General features: G+C 46.4%; 1 protein-coding gene across 1 annotated transcript in view; it reads left to right on the forward strand.

Annotated features, from left to right (window-relative positions):
• The window catches only part of PLEKHA5 (pleckstrin homology domain containing A5), a 286,100-nt gene that overhangs the window by 14,319 nt on the left and 256,057 nt on the right, over window positions 1-15,724 (forward strand). Inside the window, exon 3 of the mRNA XM_038765775.1 lies at window positions 4,031-4,088. The gene's annotated coding sequence lies outside the window, so the exon portion shown is untranslated. The remainder of the gene's footprint in view (window positions 1-4,030; window positions 4,089-15,724) is intronic.

Genomic DNA, 15,724 nt, shown 5'->3' on the forward strand with positions numbered 1-15,724 from the left:
GTACATATGTATGTACGTATTTACTATATTTTATTTGTACATATTCTATTTATTTTATTTCGTTAATATGTTTTGCTTTGTTGTCTGTCTCCCCCTTCTAGACTGTGAGCCCGCTGTTGGGTAGGGACCGGCTCTAGATGTTGCCAACTTGGACTTCCCAAGCGCTTAGTACAGTGTTCTGCACATAGTAAGCGCTCAATAGATATGATTGAATGAATGAATGAATGAACTCCCAGGCCTGGGCTCTATCCACTAGGCCATGCTGTGTCTCTTTATAATACTACTACTATCACTCCTCCTCCCGGCCTCCCAGAAGCAAGTCTGAGGAGTGGCTATAGTATCAATCAATCAATCAATCAGTGGTATTGATTGAGTGCTAATCATGTGCAGAGCACCCTGCTGAGCACTTGGGAGAGTACGATATAACAAACTTGGTAGACAGGTTCCCTTTCCCCCCTTCTGGGCTGTGACCTTGTTGTGGGCAGCGATTGTCTCTCTTTAGTGCCGTACTGTATTTTCCCAAGCGCTCAGTACAGTGCTCTGCACACAGTAAGCGCTCAATAACCCCTCGTCCCCCTCTCCATCCCCCCATCTTACCTCCTTCCCTTCCCCACAGCACCTGTATATATGTATATATGTTTGTACATAGTTGTTACTCTATTTATTTTACTTGTACATTCTATTTTATTTTGTTAGTATGTTTGGTTTTGTTCTCTGTCTCCCCCTTTTAGACTGTGAGCCCACTGTTGGGTAGGGACCATCTCTATATGTTGCCAACTTGGACTTCCCAAGCGCTTAGTACAGTGCTCTGCACACAGTAAGCGCTCAATAAATACGATTGGTGATGATAATAAATACGATTGACAGAAGGAATGAATGAGCGTACAAATCCACCTTCAAACCTATGGCACTTAGGTACATCTCTTTAAATCATCTATTATAGACAACTTACTTATATGACTGCCTGTCTCCCTCTCCAGATTAAGCATTCAGTTGTATTTATTGAGCACTTACTGTGTGCAGAGCACTGTACTAAGCGCTTGGGAAGTCCAAGTTGGCAACATATAGAGACGGTCCATACGCAATTCTGTGGGGTGGAGAGAGGGGGGAAGAGTAAAGGGAGAGAGTGGAGGTGACGCGGAAGGGAAGCTGAGGAAATGGGGGGGCTCAGTCTGGGAAGGCCTCCTGGAGGAGGTGAGCTCTCAGTTGGGCTTTTGAAGGGAGGAATCAATCAATCAATCAATCGTATTGAGCGCATGTTGCGGGTAGGGAACGTATCTGACTCTATAGTATAATCCCCTCCCAAGCGCTTAGCACAGTGCTCAGCCCGTGGTAAGCTCTCCATAAATGCAGTAGATTGGTTGACGTAGAAGCAGCGTGGCTGAATGGCTGTGTGGCTTATTGGAAAGAGCCCGGGCTTGGGACTCAGAGGTCGTGGGTTCCAATCCCGGCTCCGCTACTTGTCAGCTGGGTGACTTTGGGGAAGTCACTTCACTCTGTTTATTTATTTATTTATTTATTTTACTTGTACATTTCTATCCTACTTATTTTATTTTGTTGGTATGTTTGGTTCTGTTCTCTGTCTCCCCCTTTTAGACTGTGAGCCCACTATCGGGTAGGGACTGTCTCTTCGGACTGTCTCTATGTGATGCCAATTTGTACTTCCCAAGCGCTTAGTACAGTGCTCTGCACATAGTAAGCGCTCAATAAATACGATTGATTGATTGATTGATTGATTCTCTGGGCCTCAGTTCCCTCACCTGAAAAACGGGGATTAAGACTGTGAGCCCCATGTGGGACAACCTGAAAATCTTGTATCTCCCCCAGGGCTTAGAACAGTGATTGGCACATAGTGCTGAAAAAAATACCATCATCATCATTATTATTATCCAACGAGCTGACAGCATCGGATTTCCGGACCAAAGCCCGGTGGAAATGAGTTCAATTTCTCTCTTCCCACCGGAGAGCAACTTAACTTGTTTTCAACAATTTCTCCGCCGAGTTTTGAATCCGCTCACCTTCCAGAGTTCTGTGCGTAGCCCGGGCGAGACAAGGTTCATTCAGTCGAATTTCATTGGATCATATTTTCTGAGCGCTTACTGTGTGCAAAGCCCTGTACTAAGCGCTTAGCACTGCACTAAGACATACAGTGTACTGTACAAGATGGCCAGAGGTTTGGCTACCAGAGAGAAACAAAGGGTCTGGGCTTCTTGTATCCCCCCCAGCGCTTAGAACAGTGCTTTGCACATAGTAAGCGCTTAACAAATACCATCGTTGTTATTATTATTATTATTCTACCTCCTCTTCCCCTCCCCACCCCCCCACAAGGAAAATAATAATACTATTGATGGCATTTATTAAGCACTTACTGTGTGCGAAGCACTCTTCTAAGCACTGGGCTGGATACAAGGTGATCAGGTTGTCCCACGTTAGGCTCACAGTCTTCATCCCCATTTTTACAGATGAGGAAACTGAGGAAGTGAGGTGACTTGCCCAGAGTCACACAGCTGACAACTGGCAGAGCGGGATTTGAACCCATGATCTCTGACTCCAAAGCCCTGTCAGTTACTCAACGAGTGAGGCTGGTAGATTTCTCTATCTCTATATGTTGCCAACTTCCCAAGCGCTTAGTACAGTGCTCTGCACACAGTAAGCGATCAATAAATATGATTGATTGAATGAATGAATGAATGAATGAATGGATTTCTACTTAGTAATAACCAAGATTGTGCTATTTGTTAAGCGCTTACTGTGAGCCAGGCACTGTACTAAGCGCTGGGGTGGATGCAAGCAAGTGAGGTTGGACACAGTCCCCGCCCCACATGGAGCACTTGGTCTCAATCCCCATTCTACAGATATGGAACCCGAGGCCCAGAGATGTGAAGTGACTTGCCCAAGGTCACACAGCGGGCAAGTGACGGAACCGGAATTAGAACCCACGACCTTCTGTGTATCCTGCTGCTTCTATTTAGTGAGACAGCTGTTCTGGGCACAGACCCGGATAGAGCCCTGGGTTCTAATTCCGGCTCCTCCACTTGTCTGCTGGGTGCTTTGCACACAGTGAGTGCTCCAAAAATGCGATGGAATGAATGAATGAATGAATGCAGGGTGACCTTGGGCCAGTCACGTCACTTCTCTGTGCCTCAGTTCCCTCATCTGTAAAATGGGGATTAAGACTGTGAGCCCCACATGGGACAATCTCATCTCCTTGTGTTCCCCCCAGCGCTTAGAACAGTGCTTTGCACATAGTAAGCGCTTAACAAATACCAGCATTATTATTATTATTATTATTATTATTATTATTATTCTCTGGACCGCAGCTTCCTCATCGCCGAGAGAAGCAGCGTGGCTCAGTGGAAAGAGCCCGGGCTTTGGAGTCAGAGGTCATGGGTTCAAATCCCGGCTCCGCCAGTTGTCAGCTGTGTGACTTGGGGCAAGTCACTTCACCTCTCTGGGCCTCAGTTCTCTCATCTGTAAAATGGGGATGAAGACTGTGAGCCCCAGGTGGGACAACCTGATCATCTTGTAACCTCCCCAGCGCTTAGAACAGTGCTCTGCACGTAGTAAGCGCTTAATAAATGCCATCATTATTATTATTATTATCTATATAATGGGGATTCAGCGCCTTTCCTCCCTCCCACAGACTGCGAGGCCCGTGTGGGACGGGGACTGTGTCCGCCCCGATGGGTTTGAATCTGCCTCAGTGCTTGACTTGCGCCGGGATGGTAATAGCTTGGAAACCTCAATCCATGCGTTTCTGAAAGGAATCACCATTTCCAAGGACGATCTCTTAGGTTTTCCAGAGAAATGAGGTACGGGACGGCCTTTGAAGTCAGTGCATCCTACTGGATATTAACAAAAGCAAAACAATTGTCTTTGCAAGTCGGCAGACTCCCCCCACCCACCGGAAACCCGTTGAAACGTGGACGCGGCGAGTTGTCGGGAGAGTTCCCGTTCCACAGAAATTCCCGCTTTGGTGCCTTAGGAATTAAACGAAGCTAATCGCGGCGTGTCTTTTTTTTCTCTCTAGATTTGCCCCCCGGCTGGGAGGAAGCCTACACTTTCGAAGGAGCGAGATATTATATAAAGTAAGTCACGCGAGCGCTCTCCGCCTTGGGTTTTGGGGTCTTCTGGCGGCAATTAATCTGCGTCCCGGCGGTTGAACTCGCATCGGGCGTCGGGGCCGGCGAGACCGGTCGGCTGGATTGGCTTGCGGGCGGTCAGGGAGCCGGCGCCAAACGTTGTCGTCGCGCGGTTGTTCCTCCCGCCGGCGTTCCCCGGACCGGCCGGGGTGGCCCGGGTCCACCCCGATCGATTGATCAGATAGTTTGCTTTTATTTCTTTCACGCTGTGAATCGCTGTTTCACTGGGACATGATCACACAAGGGTCTGGTTCCCCATCCTCCCCACCTTACCTCCTTCCCCTCCCCACAGCACCTGTATATATGTCTATATATTTGTATGGATTTATCACTCTATTTTATTTGTACATATTTATTCTATTTATTTTATCTTGTTAATGTGTTTTGTTTTGTTGTCTGTCTCCCCCTTCTATCCCTTCTGTCCATCCATCATCCCCCTTCCCCCTTCTATCCATCATCATCATCATCAATCGTATTTATTGAGCGCTTACTGTGTGCAGAGCACTGTACTAAGTGCTTGGGAAGTACAAATTGGCAACATATGGAGACAGTCCCTACCCAACAGTGGGCTCACAGTCTAGAAGGGGGAGACAAAACCAAACATACTAACAAAATAAAATAAATAGAATAAATATGTACAAGTAAAATAAAAAATAAATAGAGTAATAAATATGTACAAACATATATACATATATACAGGTGCTGTGGGGAAGGGAAGGAGGCAAGATGGGGGGATGGAGTCCACCCCGATCGACTGATCAGATAGTTTGCTTTTATTTCTTTCATGCTGTGAATCTCTGTTTCAGTGGGACATGATCACACAAGGGTCTGGTTCCCCATCCTCCCCACCTTACCTCCTTCCCCTCCCCACAGCACCTGTATATATGTCTATATATTTGTATGGATTTATCACTCTATTTTATTTGTACATATTTATTCTATTTATTTTGTCTTGTTAATATGTTTTGTTTTGTTGTCTGTCTCCCCCTTCTATCCCTTCTATCCATCCATCATCCCCCTTCCCCCTTCTATCCATCCATCATCATCAATCGTATTTATTGAGCGCTTACTGTGTGCAGAGCACTGTACTAAGCGCTTGGGAAGTACAAATTGGCAACATATAGAGACAGTCCCTAACCAACAGTGGGCTCACAGTCGAAAAGGGGGAGACAAAACCAAACATACTAACAAAATAAAATAAATAGAATAGATATGTACAAGTAAAATAAATAAATAAATAAATAGAGTAATAAATATGTACAAACATCTATACATATATACAGGTGCTGTGGGGAAGGGAAGGAGGTAAGATGGGGGGATGGAGAGGGGGATGAGGGGGAGAGGAAGGAAGGGGCTCAGTCTGGGAAGACTGTGAGCCCGTTGTTGGGTAGGGACCGTCTCTATATGTTGCCAACTTGTACTTCCCAAGCGCTTAGTACAGTGCTCTGCACACGGTGAGCGCTCAATAAATACGATTGACGGATTGATTGATTGATTGAATGAATAAATGAATTGCGGGCACTGAGGCGCGTGAGGCGTGGGGGGTCAGGCCCAGCGAAGTTAAATGACTTGCCCAAGGTCACACAGCAGACAAGTGGTGCTGCTGATGCCCGCTTATGCTATCGGCGCTTGTCTACTTGTTTTGTTGTCGGTCTCCCCCTTCTAGACTGCGAGCCCGTTGTTGGGTAGGAACCGTCTCTATCTGTTAACAAATTGTAATAATAATAATAATAATAATAATAATAATGGTGGCGTTTGTTAAGCGCTTACTATGTGCAAAGCACTGTTCTAGCACGGGGGATACAAGGTGATCAGGTTGTCTCACGGGCTCACAGTCTTCATCCCCATTTTACAGATGAGGGAACTGAGGCACAGAGAAGTGAAGTGACTTGCTCAAGGTCACACAGCAGTCAATCAATCGTATTTATTGAGCGCTTACTGTGTGCAGAGCACTGTACTAAGGGCTTCGGAAGTACAAGTTGGCAACATATAGAGACAGTCCCTACCCAACAGTGGGATCACAGTCTAAAAGGGACAGCTGACGTGATGAAGCGGGGATTCGAACCCATGACCCCTGACTCCCAAGCCCGGGCTCTTTCCACTGAGCCACGCTGCTTCCCCTCCTCCTTGTACTTTCCAAGCGCTCAGTACAGTGCTCTGCACACAGTAAACGCTCATATGATTGAATGAATGAATACGTGGGGCGTGAGTCGTGGCTTGGGTGTGAGCATCGCGGCCCAGCCCGGGAGGCGGAGGGATCTGGGTTCTAATCCTGGCTCTGCCGGGTGTTTCCTGGGTGGCCTTGGGCAGGTCCCTTCAGTTGTCCTGGCCTCAGTTCCCCCATCTGTAAAGTGGGGATTAAGACAGTGAGCCCCATGTGGTCGGCTCTCCCTCTAGACTGTAAATTCGTTGTGGGCAGGGAGTGTGTCTGTTTTTTCTGCTCCATTATATATTTATATTAACGTCTGTTCAGCGTTAGACTGTAAATTCGTTGTGGGCAGGGAATGTGTCTATTTTTTATGCTCTATTATATATTTATATTAACGTCTGTTCCGCGTTAGACCGTAAATTCGTTGTGGGCAGGGAGTGTGTCTGTTTTTTTCTGCTGTATTATATATTTATTTTAACGTCTGTCCCGCGTTAAGACAGTAAATTCGTTGTGGGCAGGGAATGTGTCTATTTTTTATGCTCTATTATAGATTTATATTAACTTCTGTTTCGCGTTAGACTGTAAATTCGTTGTGGGCAGGGAATGTGTCTATTTTTTATGCTCTATTATATATTTATATTAACGTCTGTTCCTCGTTAGACTGTAAATTCGTTGTGGGCAGGGAGTGTGTCTGTTTTTTTCTACTGTATTATATATTTATATTAACGTCTGTCCCGCGTTAGACTGTAAATTCGTTGTGGGCAGGGAATGTGTCTATTTTTTATGCTCTATTATATATTTATATTAACGTCCGTTCCGCGTTAGACTGTAAATTCGTTGTGGGCAGGGAGTGTGTCTGTTTTCTCTGCTGTATTGTATATATATATTAACATCTGTCTCGCGTTAGACTGTAAATTCGTTGTGGGCAGGGAATGTGTCTATTTTTTATGCTCTATTATACATTTATATTAACGTCCGTTCCGCGTTAGACTGTAAATTCGTTGTGGGCAGGGAGTGTGTCTGTTTTTTCTGCTGTATTATATATTTATATTAACGTCTGTCCCGCGTTAAGACAGTAAATTCGTTGTGGGCAGGGAATGTGTCTATTTTTTATGCTCTATTATAGATTTATATTAACGCTTAATGAGAAGCAGCATGGCTTAGTGGGGAGAGCCCGGGCTTGGAAGATCGTAGGTTCTAGTCCCACCTCTGCCACTTGTCAACTACGTGACTTTGGCCAAGTCCCTTCACTTCTCTGGGCCTCAGTTATCTCATCTGCAAAATGGGGATGAAGACTGTGAGCCCCAGGTGGTGAGAAGCAGCGTGGCTCAGTGGAAGGAGCCCGGGCATTGGAGCCAGAGGTCATGGGTTCAAATCAATCAATCATATTTATTGAGCGCTTACTGTGTGCAGAGCACTGTACTAAGCGCTTGGAAGTACAAGTTGGCAGCATATGGAGACAGTCCCTACCCAACAGTGGGCTCACAGTCTAAAAGGGGAACAAAACCAAACATACTACCAAAATAAAATAAACAGGCTCCGCCAATTGTCAGCTGTGTGACTTTGGGCAAGTCACTTCACTTCTCTGGGCCTCAGTTACCTCATCTGGAAAATGGGGATTAAAAACCGCGAGCCCCCCGTGGGACAACCTGATCACCTTGTAACCTCCCCAGCGCTTAGAATGGTGCTTTGCACAGAGTAAGCGCTTAACAAATACCATCATTATTATTATTATTATTTTTAGCCTGTGAGCCTACTGTTGGGTAGGGACTGTCTCTATATGTTGCCAACTTGTATTTCCCAAGCGCTTCGTACAGTGCTGTGCACACAGTAAGCGCTCAATAAATATTCATTCATTCAATCGTATTTATTGAGCGCTTACTGTGTGCACAGCACTGGACTAAGCGCTTGGGAAGTACACGTTGGCAACATATAGAGACAGTCCCTACCCAACAGCGGGCTCACAGTCTAGACGACTAATTGTCTAAATATGATTGGTGATGATGATTATTACCCCAGTGCTTAGAACAGTGCTTGGCACAGAGTAAGCGCTTAACAAATACCATTATTATTATTATTACCCCAGTGCTTAGAACAGTGCTTGGTACAGAGTAAGCGCTTAATAAATGCCATTATTATTGTTATTATTATTATTATTATTGTTATTATTATTACCCCGGTGCTTAGAACAGTGCTTGGCACAGAGTAAGCGCTTCATCAATCCCATCACATTATTAGTCAGCGAGCAGGCGCCCAGCCGCTCCCCCGGACGAATGCCCTTCCTCTGGATCGGGAACTTGTCTTAAATGCGGAGAAGCGAATCATCGGGACTTGAAATGAATAAAGCCTTTAAAAATCCTGCTCACCGTCAGCAGTGCCGCTTAATACACTTCCTTAATACGCTTCCTTAATACGCTTCCTTAATAACAGGCCTCTCTGTGCTCAGTGGATGTGTCACCGGTTCCTTTTTGCCTTTTGTTCTTCCCGGCTTGGATATGGTTAATTTCCAGTGATGATGATGATGATGGCATTTATTAAGCGCTTACTCTGTGCCAAGCACTGTTCTAAGCGCTGGGGAGGTTACAAGGTGATCAGGTTGGCCCACGGGGGGCTCACAGTATTTATTTTATTTTGTCAGTATGTTTGGTTTTCTTCTCCGTCTGCCCCTTTTAGACTGTGAGCCCGCTGTTGGGTAGGGACCGTCTCTAGATGTTGCCAACTTGGACTTGCCAAGCGCTTAGTACAGTGCTCTGCACACAGTAAGCACTCAATAAATATGATTGATGATGATGATGATGATGAAAAATTGTGATTAAAAGGGTGAGACAACCTGATTCCCCTGTATCTCCCCCAGCACCTAGAACAGTGCTTAGCAGATAGTACGTGCTTAACAAATACCATTATTATTATTATTATTATTATTATTATTATTATTATCATCATCAGATCCACCCTCTTGCCCTGGGGGGTCTCCTCCCTGGGTAGCCCCTCAGAGGGTACGTTGGTTCAGGGGGAGGCCGAACCCCCCGGGGACCGGGGTCCCCCTGAACAGGGAGGCCCTAAAGACTAGGCCTAGGCTTACCTGTATATATGCTTGTACATATTTATTACTCTATTTATTTATTTTACTTGTACATATTTATTCCATTTATTTTATTTTGTTAGTATGTTTTGTTTCGTCTCTCTCCACCTTCTAGACTGTGAACCCGTTGTTGGGTAGGGATCGTCTCTATATGTTGCCAACTTGTACTTCCCAAGCGCGTAGTACAGTGCTCTGCACACAGTAAGCGCTCCATAAATACGATTGAATGAATGAATGAATTACCCCATCTGTCATTCATTCATTCCATCTCATTCAATCTCATTCAATCTCCCACTTTTAGACTGTGAGCCCACTGTTGGGTAGGGACCGTCTCTATATGTTGCCAACTTGTACTTCCCAAACGCCTAGTACAGTGCTCTGCACACAGCAAGCGCTCAATGAATGCGATTGAATGAATGAATGAATTACCTGCATCTGTCATTCATTCATTCAATCTCATTCAATCTCCCCCTTTTAGACTGTGAGCCCACTGTTGGGTAGGGACCATCTCTGTATGTTGCCAACTTGTACTTGCCAAGCGCTTAGTACAGTGCTCTGCACACAGTAAGCGCTCCATAAATACGATTGAATGAATGAATGAATTACCCCATCTGTCATTCATTCATTCCATCTCATTCAATCTCATTCAATCTCCCACTTTTAGACTGTGAGCCCACTGTTGGGTAGGGACCATCTCTATATGTTGCCAACTTGTACTTCCCAAACGCCTAGTACAGTGCTCTGCACACAGCAAGCGCTCAATGAATGCGATTGAATGAATGAATGAATTACCTGCATCTGTCATTCATTCATTCAATCTCATTCAATCTCCCCCTTTTAGACTGTGAGCCCACTGTTGGGTAGGGACCATCTCTGTATGTTGCCAACTTGTACTTGCCAAGCGCTTAGTACAGTGCTCTGCACACAGTAAGCGCTCAGTAAATACAATTGAATGAATGAATGAATTACCCTCATCTGTCATTCATTCATTCAATCTCCCCCTTTTAGACTGTGATCCCGCTGTTGGGCAGGGACCGTCTCGCTATGTTGCCAACTTGTACTTCCCAAGCGCTTAGTACAGTGCTCTGCACACAGTAAGCGCTCAATAAATACGATTGATTGATTGATTCAATCATATTTATTGAGCGTTTACTGTGTGCAGAGCACTGTACTAAGCGCTTGGGAAGTACAAGTTGTCAAACAGGGATGGAGACTGTGAGCTCCCCATGGGACAGGGACCGCGTCCAACCGGATTTGCTTGTATCCACCCCAGCGCTTAGTACAGTGCCCGGCACATAGTGAGCACTTAACAAATGCCACTCTTATTATTATGAGAGCACGCGAGACCGGGCCAGCCCGGATTAGATTTTTCTTCGCTTAATCATCAGTCGTATTTATTGAGCGCTTACTGTGTGCAGAGCACTGTACTAAGCGCTTAATGGCAATCGATTCTTGAAAATCCTTGGTCCTCTTAATAGCTGGGCATAATCCGAGGTGGCATGGAGGCGCCGCGTTGGAGCTTTATGGGGCCCTTGTTCGCAGACGTTTTAAGCGTTTAATAGCCGCCCTCTGACTCGGGGAGCAAAAGCCAAGCTCGTAACCCCGGCAGACGGCCGAGGCGGGGAGGAGGCGGTGATAATAATAATCATCATCATAATGACGGCATTTGTTAAGCGCTTACTATGTTCCAGGCGTAAGGGAATCGGGTTAATAAATGCCATCATTATCATCATTATATGTTGCCAACTTGGACTTCCCAAGCGCTTAGTCCAGTGGTCTGCACACAGTAAGCGCTCAATAAATGCGATTGAATGAATGAATTTAAGTATATAAATAATGTATAAATAAATATATAAATATAGAGAGAAACAGAAATACCACACGCAGCAAGGAAAATGGAGGGAGGGCAAGTGAGCCCACTGTTGGGTAGGGACCGTCTCTATATGTTGCCAATTTGTACTTCCCAAGCGCTTAGTACAGTGCTCTGCACATAGTAAGCGCTCAAATACGATTGATTGATTGATTTCCAAGCGCTTAGTCCAGTGCTCTGCGCACAGTATATATATATATATCGTACTGAGCACGATTGAATGAATGAATGACTATCAGATTGATTGATTGATCCGTCCAGCCCCCTCTTTATCCTCCATCCCTCCATCCGCGGCCCCGGACAGAACCTGGGTCTCCTCGGCCGGAAACCCGCCCCCCAATCAATCAATCAATCAATCAATCGTATTTATTGAGCGCTTACTGTGTGCAGAGCACTGTACTAAGCGCTTGGGAAGTACAAGTTGGCAACATATAGAGACAGTCCCTACCCGACAGTGGGCTCACAGTCAAGAAGGGGGAGACAGAGAACAAAACAAAATGTATTAACAAAATAAAATAAGTAGAATAGATATGTACAAGTAAAATAAATAAATAGAGTAATAAATATGTACAGACATATATACATATATACAGGTGCTGTGGGGAAGGGAAGGAGGTAAGGCGGGGGGGGGGGGGATGAAGAGGGGATGGAGGGTCTAGCCCCCCTGGCAGCGTGGCTCAGTGGAAAGAGCCCGGGCTTTGGAGTCAGAGTTTATGGGTTCGAATCCCGGCTCCGCCAATTGTCAGCTGTGTGACTTTGGGCAAGTCACTTAACTTCTCTGGGCCTCAGTTACCTCGTCTGTAAAATGGGGATTAAGACTGTGAGCCCCCTGTGGGACAACCTGATCACCTTGTAACCTCCCCAGCGCTTAGAACAGTGCTTGGCACATAGTAAGCGCTTAATAAATGCCATTATTATTATTATTTTTATTATTTCCCTCCCGTCCCAAGGGTGCTCCCGACCTGTGCTCCCGAGTCAGGAGATGTGGATTCTAATCCCGGCTCCGTCACTTGTCTGCTGTGTGACCCTGGGCAAGCCGCTTCACTTCTCTGGGCCTCAGTGACCTCATCTGGAAAATGGGGATTAAGACTGGGAACCCCATGTGGGGGCAACCCGGTAGCTACTCACAGCGCTTAGAACAGGGCTTGGCATGTATTCATTCATTCAATCGTATTTATTGAGCGCTTACTGTGTGCAGAGCACTGTACTGAGCGCTTGGGAAGTACAAGTTGGCAACGTAGAGAGATGGTCCCTACCCGACAGTGGGCTCACAGTCTAGAAGGGGGAGACAGACAACAAAACAAGATATATTAACAAAATAAATAGAATAGATATGTACAAGTAAAATAAATAAATAGAGTAATAAATACGTACAAACATATATATATATATATACACACAGATGCTGTGGGGAGGGGAAGGAGGTGATGGGGAGGAGGGGGAGAGGAAGTAGGGGGCTCAGTCTGGGATATAGTAAGTGCTTAACAAATACCATTATTATTATTATTATTATTATTATTATGGTATTTGTTAAGCACTTACTATGTGCAAAGCACTGTTCTAAGCGCTGGGGGGGATACAAGGTGATGAGGTTGTCCCATGTGGGACTCACAGCCTTAATCCCCATTTTACAGATGAGGGAACTGAGGCTCAGAGAAGTTAAGTGACTGGCCCAAGGTCACACAGCAGACCTGTGGCGGAGCCGGAATTCGAACCCATGACCTCTGACTCCAAAGCCCGGGCTCTTTCCACTGAGCCACGCTGCATTAACCAGTGCTCCCACCCTGTCGTTCCTGAGAGAAGCAGCACGGCGTAGTGGCTAGAGCACGGCCCCGGGAGTTAGAAGGTCAGGGGTTCTAATCCCGCTCCTGCCACTTGTCTGCTGTGGGACCTTGGGCCAGTCGCTTCACGTCTCTGGGCCTCAGTTCCCTCATCTGGAAAATGGGGATTGAGACTGTGAGCCCCACGGGGGACAGGGACTGGGTCCAACCCGACTGGCTCGTATCCACCCCAGCGCGTAGTACAGCGCCTGGCACATAGTAAGCGCTTAACAGGTACCATGATTATTGTTATCATCGTTATTATTCCCTGTCCCGGGCGGGGAATGGCCAGGACATTCCCTGCAACTTCAGTCCCAAGTGGGACAAAGGGAGAAATCCCTGATCCAAGCAGGTCCCGCCCCATTCACCAACAACAATGGGGATAATTGGGATAATTGTGGATTTACAGCCCTCAGCCCTCTAAGACGACAAGTTCGACCTGTCCCACGTTTTTTTTTGTTTTTATGGTATTCGTTAAATGCTGACTGTCTGCCAGGTACTGTACTAAGCGCTGGGGCAGATTCATTCATTCAACGGTATTTATTGAGCGATCCCGGCTCTGCCGCTTGTCAGCCGTGCAGCTTTGGGCAAGCCAGTTCACTTCTCACGAGGAGCAGCGTGGCACAGTGGAAAGAGCCCGGGCTTTGGAGTCAGAGGTCATGGGTTCAAATCCCGGCTCCGCCACTTGTCAGCTGGGTGACTTTGGGCAAGTCACTTCACTTCTCTGGGCCTCAGTTCCCTCATCTGTAAAATGGGGATTGAAACTGCGAGGCCCCTGTGGGACAACCTGATCTCCTTGTAACCTCCCCGGCGCTTACAACAGTGCTTTGCACATATCATCAATCGTATTTATTGAGCGCTTACTGTGTGCAGAGCACTGTACTAAGCGCTTGGGAAGTACAAGTTGGCAACATATAGAGACAGTCCCTACCCAAAAGTGGGCTCACAGTCTAAAAGAGTGGGCTCACAGTCTAAAAGACTGCACATAGTAAGCGCTTAACAAATACCATCATTATTATTCTCTGCGTCTCAGTGACCTCATCTGTAAGCGCTTAGTACAGTGATCTGCACGCAGTAAGTGCTCAATAAATATGATTGAATGAATGAATGGGGATGAAGACTGTGAGCCCTAATGCTTAGAACAGTGCTTGGCACATAGTAAGTGCTCAACAAATGCCGTCATTATTTTTATTATTATTATTATTATTCCTTCATTCAGTCGTATTTATTGAGCGCTTACTGTATGCAGAGCACTGTACTAAGCGCTTGGGAAGTACAAGTCGGCAACATATATATTATTGTGTGCAGATCCCTGTACTAAGCGTGCGGTGCAACAATAGTCAGGCACATTCCCTACCTGGAATGAGAAGCAGCGTGGCTCAGTAGAAAGAGCCCGGGCTTGGGAATCAGAGGTCATGGGTTCTAATCCCGGCTCTGCCTCTTGTCAGCTGTGAGACTTTGGGCAAGTTACTTCACTTCTCTGGGCCTCAGTTCACTCATCTGTAAAATGGGGATGAAGACTGTGAGCCCCATGTGGGACAACCTGATCACCTTGTATCCTCCCCAGCACTTAGAACAGCGCTTTGCATATAGTAAGCGCTTAACAAATGCCATTATTATCATTATTCCCGACAGAGGGGGGAGACGGACCTTAATATAAAGAAATAAATTGCAGATACGGATGTAAATTCTGGACATAGCTATAATTTATTTAGCAAGGTGAAGTGCATAATTACTGCACACAGTGAGCTCTCAATAAATGTGATAGAATGAATGAAGGTTAGGGATTATGGCAGAAGATTGGACGTTCTGGAGAAAATATCCATGGAGTCGCTATGGATCGGAGACAACGTGAGGGCGTTTGATAATAATCAAATGGACGTAAGTGCCGTGGGGTTGGGTGGGGAGGAGGATGAATCCAGGGAGCGAGGCAGAGGGACGCAGAAGGGAGTGGGAGAAGAGGAAAGGGGAGGCTTAGTCAGGGAAGGAATCTTGGAGGAGATGGGGCTTTTAGACTGTGAGCCCACTGTTGGGTAGGGACTGTCTCTATATGTTGCCAACTTGTACTTCCCAAGCGCTTAGTACAGTGCTCTGCACACAGTAAGCGCTCAATAAATACGATTGATTGATTGATAAGGCTTTGAAGGAGGGAGAATCATCATCGGTTAGAAGCATTGTGGTGTCGAGGATGGAACCTGGACCCGGGCCCCAGAGGACCTGGGTTCTAAATCCCGGCTCTGTCCTTTGTCTGCTGTGTGACTTTGGGCGGGCCACTTCTCGTCTCTGTGCCTCGGTTCCTTCATCTGTGATTCGGGGATCAGGGCTGTGAGCCCCATGTGGGACAGGGACTGTGTCCTGCCCCGTCGGCTTGGAGCGGTGCTTGGCACATAAATGTGCCAATGTGGCGCATTTGGCAAATGCTGGGCAAATGTGCCACTGTGCCAGTGCGTGGCTCAGTGGAAAAGAGCCCGGGCTTGGGAGTCAGAGGTCGTGGGTTCAAATCCCGGCTCCGCCACTTGTCAGCTGTGTGACTTTGGGCAAGTCACTTCGCTTCTCTGTGCCTCAGTTCCTCCATCTGTAAAATGGGGATGAAGACTGTGAGCCCCACGTGGGACAACCTGATTATCTTGTATCTACCCCAGCGCTTAGAACAGTGCTTTG

The sequence above is a fragment of the Tachyglossus aculeatus genome, chromosome 2 (assembly GCF_015852505.1).
Source record: "Tachyglossus aculeatus isolate mTacAcu1 chromosome 2, mTacAcu1.pri, whole genome shotgun sequence".
NCBI lineage: Eukaryota > Metazoa > Chordata > Mammalia > Monotremata > Tachyglossidae > Tachyglossus > Tachyglossus aculeatus.